Source organism: Syngnathus scovelli, chromosome 13 (assembly GCF_024217435.2).
Source record: "Syngnathus scovelli strain Florida chromosome 13, RoL_Ssco_1.2, whole genome shotgun sequence".
NCBI classification, from domain to species: domain Eukaryota; kingdom Metazoa; phylum Chordata; class Actinopteri; order Syngnathiformes; family Syngnathidae; genus Syngnathus; species Syngnathus scovelli.
The window spans coordinates 33,262-41,342 of NC_090859.1; the positions used below are offsets into that span (position 1 = coordinate 33,262).

The 8,081-nt window shown below is 60.4% G+C and overlaps 2 non-coding genes across 2 annotated transcripts; both read left to right on the forward strand.

Annotated features, from left to right (window-relative positions):
• Nucleotides 1-2,003: 2,003 nt before the first annotated feature.
• Nucleotides 2,004-2,122, forward strand: LOC125980280 (5S ribosomal RNA). The gene has a single exon (XR_007485593.1). It is a non-coding gene; the product is annotated as a 5S ribosomal RNA (ribosomal RNA).
• A 5,028-nt stretch (nucleotides 2,123-7,150) lies between these two features.
• On the forward strand, nucleotides 7,151-7,269 carry LOC125980273 (5S ribosomal RNA). Its single transcript, XR_007485587.1, has one exon. It is a non-coding gene; the product is annotated as a 5S ribosomal RNA (ribosomal RNA).
• The last annotated feature ends 812 nt before the right edge of the window (nucleotides 7,270-8,081 follow it).

Here is an 8,081-nt window from a genome sequence, read left to right on the forward strand (position 1 = left end):
ATAAACAGCCGATCCGCTCGGCGGGGGCTATTTTCGGCCACTTGGCTCGTGCGCACGGCCTCCCGGATGTGCCGGGCGGGTGCACGAGCTCGCCGGCCGCTGGAAGTCGAATGAGGCGCCGCGACCACCTCCGCGGTGCTTATAAACAGCCGATCCGCTCGGCGGGGGCGATTTTCGGCCACTTGGCTCGTGCGCACGGCCTCCCGGATGTGCCGGGCGGGTGCGCGAGCTCGCCGGCCGCTGGAAGTCGAATTAGGCGCCGCGACCACCTCCGCGGTGCTTATAAACAGCTGATCCGCTCGGCGGGGGCTATTTTCGGCCACTTGGCTCGTGCGCACGGCCTCCCGGATGTGCCGGGCGGGTGCGCGAGCTCGCCGGCCGCTGGAAGTCGAATTAGGCGCCGCGACCACCTCCGCGGTGCTTATAAACAGCCGATCCGCTCGGCGGGGGCTATTTTCGGCCACTTGGCTCGTGCGCACGGCCTCCCGGATGTGCCGGGCGGGTGCGCGAGCTCGCCGGCCGCTGGAAGTCGAATTAGGCGCCGCGACCACCTCCGCAGTGCTTATAAACAGCCGATCCGCTCGGCGGGGGCTATTTTCGGCCACTTGGCTCGTGCGCACGGCCTCCCGGATGTGCCGGAGAGGTGCGCGAGCTCGCCGGCCGCTGGAAGTCGAATGAGGCGCCGCGACCACCTCCGCGGTGCTTATAAACAGCCGATCCGCTCGGCGGGGGCTATTTTCGGCCACTTGGCTCGTGCGCACGGCCTCCCGGATGTGCCGGGCGGGTGCGCGAGCTCGCCGGCCGCTGGAAGTCGAATGAGGCGCCGCGACCACCTCCGCGGTGCTTAGAAACAGCCGATCCGCTCGGCGGGGGCTATTTTCGGCCACTTGGCTCGTGCGCACGGCCTCCCGGATGTGCCGGGCGGGTGCGCGAGCTCGCCGGCCGCTTGAAGTCGAATGAGGCGCCGCGACCACCTCCGCGGTGCTTATAAACAGCCGATCCTCTCGGCGGGGGCTATTTTCGGCCACTTGGCTCGTGCGCACGGCCTCCCGGATGTGCCGGGCGGGTGCGCGAGCTCGCCGGCCGCTGGAAGTCGAATGAGGCGCCCGACCACCTCCGCGGTGCTTATAAACAGCCGATCCGCTCGGCGGGGGCTATTTTCGGCCACTTGGCTCGTGCGCACGGCCTCCCGGATGTGCCGGGCGGGTGCGCGAGCTCGCCGGCCGCTGGAAGTCGAATGAGGCGCCGCGACCACCTCCGCGGTGCTTATAAACAGCCGATCCGCTCGGCGGGGGCTATTTTCGGCCACTTGGCTCGTGCGCACGGCCTCCCGGATGTGCCGGGCGGGTGCGCGAGCTCGCCGGCCGCTGGAAGTCCAATGAGGCGCCGCGATCTCCTCCGCGGTGCTTATAAAGTGCCGATCCGCTCGGCTTGGAGCTATTTCCGGCCTCCCGTTGGTGCCGGGCGGCGTGCGCGAGCTCGCCGGCCGCGATCTCCTCCGCGGTGCTTATAAACAGCAGCATGCGCACGGCCTCCCAGAATTTGAACACATTTCGTCAATAAATTTCGCATATTGAATTTTGAAGTTTAATATAATGCAACAATTGAGCTCGACTTATACAAAGGATATATCATAAAATCGTAAATTTCCGTCGAATTTTAGGTGGTCGACTTATACACCGAGTCGACCTGTACACCGGCAAATACGGTAAATACGATTAAATAAAACGATACGACTGGCATAAAAACAAATGTAAACCACATAAAAATAAAAGTCACCATTACGTTGAATTATTGGGAGCACCGAGCTTGTTTCTCAGAAACGAGCCGGTCCCATCCAGGCGTAATCGGAGACAATGAAACCCGAAGTGGTTAAGGTTTGTCTTTTAATGCAGGATGCTTGGTCTCCATGTGCCGAAGCAGTTTTGAAGGCTTCATTGGCTCGCTCGCTAGTTTGAGGGGCGATTGTGTCTATAAAATGCAAAATGTTGGGTCACCTCACGGCTTACGGCCATACTACCCTGAGAACGCCTGATCTCGTCTTATCTCGGAAGCTAAGCAGGGTCGGGCCTGGTTAGTACTTGGATGGGAGTCTGCCTGGGAATACCAGGTGCTGTAAGCTTTTTCTTTTTCTTATGTGCACTTCAAGCTCTTTTTTTTTTTTTTTTTTTCTTATGTGCACTTCAATCGTTTAAGCCAAGACCTTTTTACAACACCCATCACGAATGGCATTCGGAAACTGCAAGCCTAGTTTGAACTCCGACACTGAAACTACAACACGAGTTCAAAACCTCTATGTACAGTGAATAAAGAGCATGGCTCCCTGTGAACTCAAAGCAGCAGTCTTTACTTGTAAAAGAACCCAGCACAACACATTGCGCTTCCATGTAGTGTTTTTACCTTTTTCATGACTTTTATTTTGATACAGCCAAATGCAGGTTTTGTGCACTTCACTTTTCCGTTGGGCATTCGCGTAGAACCCTATTCCAGTTACGGCCAGATTCTTTTAGACTAGTGGTCCCCAACCTTTCTTGCGCTTGGGACCGGCTACGCGTCAGAAATATTTTTGCGGACCTGCCTTTATATATATAAATAAACAATAAATCTATATAAATAAATACTACATTTATAATAAATATATATACCGTATTTGCCGGTGTATTGGTCGACCTTTTTCGATCCAAAATCGACCGAAAAAAATTGACCTCGACTTATACACCGAGTCATAAAATTTAACTTCGTATTCATCGCTTCAAATGTGATGGTAACCAAGGCCGTTTCTCATGCATCTCATTGTGCGTTGCACTTAGAAAATTTGAACCGGGCGGCGTGCGCGAGTGCGCGGCCCGCTGGAAGTCGAATGAGGCGCCGCGACCACCTCCGCGGTGCTTATAAACAGCCGATCCGCTCGGCGGGGGCTATTTTCGGCCACTTGGCTCGTGCGCACGGCCTCCCGGATGTGCCGGGCGGGTGCGCGAGCTCGCCGGCCGCCGGAAGTCGAATGAGGCGCCGCGACCACCTCCGCGGTGCTTATAAACAGCCGATCCGCTCGGCGGGGGCTATTTTCGGCCACTTGGCTCGTGCGCACGGCCTCCCGGATGTGCCGGGCGGGTGCGCGAGCTCGCCGGCCGCTGGAAGTCGAATGAGGCGCCGCGACCACCTCCGCGGTGCTTATAAACCGCCGATCCGCTCGGCGGGGGCTATTTTCGGCCACTTGGCTCGTGCGCACGGCCTCCCGGATGTGCCGGGCGGGTGCGCGAGCTCGCCGGCCGCTGGAAGTCGAATGAGGCGCCGCGACCACCTCCGCGGTGCTTATAAACAGCCGATCCGCTCGGCGGGGGCTATTTTCGGCCACTTGGCTCGTGCGCACGGCCTCCCGGATGTGCCGGGCGGGTGCGCGAGCTCGCCGGCCGCTGGAAGTCGAATGAGGCGCCGCGACCACCTCCGCGGTGCTTATAAACAGCCGATCCGCTCGGCGGGGGCTATTTTCGGCCACTTGGCTCGTGCGCACGGCCTCCCGGATGTGCCGGGCGGGTGCGCGAGCTCGCCGGCCGCTGGAAGTCGAATGAGGCGCCGCGACCACCTCCGCGGTGCTTATAAACAGCCGATCCGCTCGGCGGGGGCTATTTTCGGCCACTTGGCTCGTGCGCACGGCCTCCCGGATGTGCCGGGCGGGTGCGCGAGCTCGCCGGCCGCTGGAAGTCGAATGAGGCGCCGCGACCACCTCCGCGGTGCTTATAAACAGCCGATCCGCTCGGCGGGGGCTATTTTCGGCCACTTGGCTCGTGCGCACGGCCTCCCGGATGTGCCGGGCGGGTGCGCGAGCTCGCCGGCCGCTGGAAGTCGAATGAGGCGCCGCGACCACCTCCGCGGTGCTTATAAACAGCCGATCCGCTCGGCGGGGGCTATTTTCGGCCACTTGGCTCGTGCGCACGGCCTCCCGGATGTGCCGGGCGGGTGCGCGAGCTCGCCGGCCGCTGGAAGTCGAATGAGGCGCCGCGACCACCTCCGCGGTGCTTATAAACAGCCGATCCGCTCGGCGGGGGCTATTTTCGGCCACTTGGCTCGTGCGCACGGCCTCCCGGATGTGCCGGGCGGGTGCGCGAGCTCGCCGGCCGCCGGAAGTCGAATGAGGCGCCGCGACCACCTCCGCGGTGCTTATAAACAGCCGATCCGCTCGGCGGGGGCTATTTTCGGCCACTTGGCTCGTGCGCACGGCCTCCCGGATGTGCCGGGCGGGTGCGCGAGCTCGCCGGCCGCTGGAAGTCGAATGAGGCGCCGCGACCACCTCCGCGGTGCTTATAAACCGCCGATCCGCTCGGCGGGGGCTATTTTCGGCCACTTGGCTCGTGCGCACGGCCTCCCGGATGTGCCGGGCGGGTGCGCGAGCTCGCCGGCCGCTGGAAGTCGAATGAGGCGCCGCGACCACCTCCGCGGTGCTTATAAACAGCCGATCCGCTCGGCGGGGGCTATTTTCGGCCACTTGGCTCGTGCGCACGGCCTCCCGGATGTGCCGGGCGGGTGCGCGAGCTCGCCGGCCGCTGGAAGTCGAATGAGGCGCCGCGACCACCTCCGCGGTGCTTATAAACAGCCGATCCGCTCGGCGGGGGCTATTTTCGGCCACTTGGCTCGTGCGCACGGCCTCCCGGATGTGCCGGGCGGGTGCGCGAGCTCGCTGGCCGCTGGAAGTCGAATGAGGCGCCGCGACCACCTCCGCGGTGCTTATAAACAGCCGATCCGCTCGGCGGGGGCTATTTTCGGCCACTTGGCTCGTGCGCACGGCCTCCCGGATGTGCCGGGCGGGTGCGCGAGCTCGCCGGCCGCTGGAAGTCGAATGAGGCGCCGCGACCACCTCCGCGGTGCTTATAAACAGCCGATCCGCTCGGCGGGGGCTATTTTCGGCCACTTGGCTGGTGCGCACGGCCTCCCGGATGTGCCGGGCGGGTGCGCGAGCTCGCCGGCCGCTGGAAGTCGAATGAGGCGCCGCGACCACCTCCGCGGTGCTTATAAACCGCCGATCCGCTCGGCGGGGGCTATTTTCGGCCACTTGGCTCGTGCGCACGGCCTCCCGGATGTGCCGGGCGGGTGCGCGAGCTCGCCGGCCGCTGGAAGTCGAATGAGGCGCCGCGACCACCTCCGCGGTGCTTATAAACAGCCGATCCGCTCGGCGGGGGCTATTTTCGGCCACTTGGCTCGTGCGCACGGCCTCCCGGATGTGCCGGGCGGGTGCACGAGCTCGCCGGCCGCTGGAAGTCGAATGAGGCGCCGCGACCACCTCCGCGGTGCTTATAAACAGCCGATCCGCTCGGCGGGGGCGATTTTCGGCCACTTGGCTCGTGCGCACGGCCTCCCGGATGTGCCGGGCGGGTGCGCGAGCTCGCCGGCCGCTGGAAGTCGAATTAGGCGCCGCGACCACCTCCGCGGTGCTTATAAACAGCTGATCCGCTCGGCGGGGGCTATTTTCGGCCACTTGGCTCGTGCGCACGGCCTCCCGGATGTGCCGGGCGGGTGCGCGAGCTCGCCGGCCGCTGGAAGTCGAATTAGGCGCCGCGACCACCTCCGCGGTGCTTATAAACAGCCGATCCGCTCGGCGGGGGCTATTTTCGGCCACTTGGCTCGTGCGCACGGCCTCCCGGATGTGCCGGGCGGGTGCGCGAGCTCGCCGGCCGCTGGAAGTCGAATTAGGCGCCGCGACCACCTCCGCAGTGCTTATAAACAGCCGATCCGCTCGGCGGGGGCTATTTTCGGCCACTTGGCTCGTGCGCACGGCCTCCCGGATGTGCCGGAGAGGTGCGCGAGCTCGCCGGCCGCTGGAAGTCGAATGAGGCGCCGCGACCACCTCCGCGGTGCTTATAAACAGCCGATCCGCTCGGCGGGGGCTATTTTCGGCCACTTGGCTCGTGCGCACGGCCTCCCGGATGTGCCGGGCGGGTGCGCGAGCTCGCCGGCCGCTGGAAGTCGAATGAGGCGCCGCGACCACCTCCGCGGTGCTTAGAAACAGCCGATCCGCTCAGCGGGGGCTATTTTCGGCCACTTGGCTCGTGCGCACGGCCTCCCGGATGTGGCGGGCGGGTGCGCGAGCTCGCCGGCCGCTTGAAGTCGAATGAGGCGCCGCGACCACCTCCGCGGTGCTTATAAACAGCCGATCCTCTCGGCGGGGGCTATTTTCGGCCACTTGGCTCGTGCGCACGGCCTCCCGGATGTGCCGGGCGGGTGCGCGAGCTCGCCGGCCGCTGGAAGTCGAATGAGGCGCCCGACCACCTCCGCGGTGCTTATAAACAGCCGATCCGCTCGGCGGGGGCTATTTTCGGCCACTTGGCTCGTGCGCACGGCCTCCCGGATGTGCCGGGCGGGTGCGCGAGCTCGCCGGCCGCTGGAAGTCGAATGAGGCGCCGCGACCACCTCCGCGGTGCTTATAAACAGCCGATCCGCTCGGCGGGGGCTATTTTCGGCCACTTGGCTCGTGCGCACGGCCTCCCGGATGTGCCGGGCGGGTGCGCGAGCTCGCCGGCCGCTGGAAGTCCAATGAGGCGCCGCGATCTCCTCCGCGGTGCTTATAAAGTGCCGATCCGCTCGGCTTGGAGCTATTTCCGGCCTCCCGTTGGTGCCGGGCGGCGTGCGCGAGCTCGCCGGCCGCGATCTCCTCCGCGGTGCTTATAAACAGCAGCATGCGCACGGCCTCCCAGAATTTGAACACATTTCGTCAATAAATTTCGCATATTGAATTTTGAAGTTTAATATAATGCAACAATTGAGCTCGACTTATACAAAGGATATATCATAAAATCGTAAATTTCCGTCGAATTTTAGGTGGTCGACTTATACACCGAGTCGACCTGTACACCGGCAAATACGGTAAATACGATTAAATAAAATGATACGACTGGCATAAAAACAAATGTAAACCACATAAAAATAAAAGTCACCATTACGTTGAATTATTGGGAGCACCGAGCTTGTTTCTCAGAAACGAGCCGGTCCCATCCAGGCGTAATCGGAGACAATGAAACCCGAAGTGGTTAAGGTTTGTCTTTTAATGCAGGATGCTTGGTCTCCATGTGCCGAAGCAGTTTTGAAGGCTTCATTGGCTCGCTCGCTAGTTTGAGGGGCGATTGTGTCTATAAAATGCAAAATGTTGGGTCACCTCACGGCTTACGGCCATACTACCCTGAGAACGCCTGATCTCGTCTTATCTCGGAAGCTAAGCAGGGTCGGGCCTGGTTAGTACTTGGATGGGAGACTGCCTGGGAATACCAGGTGCTGTAAGCTTTTTCTTTTTCTTATGTGCACTTCAAGCTCTTTTTTTTTTTTTTTTTTCTTATGTGCACTTCAATCGTTTAAGCCAAGACCTTTTTACAACACCCATCACGAATGGCATTCGGAAACTGCAAGCCTAGTTTGAACTCCGACACTGAAACTACAACACGAGTTCAAAACCTCTATGTACAGTGAATAAAGAGCATGGCTCCCTGTGAACTCAAAGCAGCAGTCTTTACTTGTAAAAGAACCCAGCACAACACATTGCGCTTCCATGTAGTGTTTTTACCTTTTTCATGACTTTTATTTTGATACAGCCAAATGCAGGTTTTGTGCACTTCACTTTTCCGTTGGGCATTCGCGTAGAACCCTATTCCAGTTACGGCCAGATTCTTTTAGACTAGTGGTCCCCAACCTTTCTTGCGCTTGGGACCGGCTACGCGTCAGAAATATTTTTGCGGACCTGCCTTTATATATATAAATAAACAATAAATCTATATAAATAAATACTACATTTATAATAAATATATATACCGTATTTGCCGGTGTATTGGTCGACCTTTTTCGATCCAAAATCGACCGAAAAAAATTGACCTCGACTTATACACCGAGTCATAAAATTTAACTTCGTATTCATCGCTTCAAATGTGATGGTAACCAAGGCCGTTTCTCATGCATCTCATTGTGCGTTGCACTTAGAAAATTTGAACCGGGCGGCGTGCGCGAGTGCGCGGCCCGCTGGAAGTCGAATGAGGCGCCGCGACCACCTCCGCGGTGCTTATAAACAGCCGATCCGCTCGGCGGGGGCAATTTTCGGCCACTTG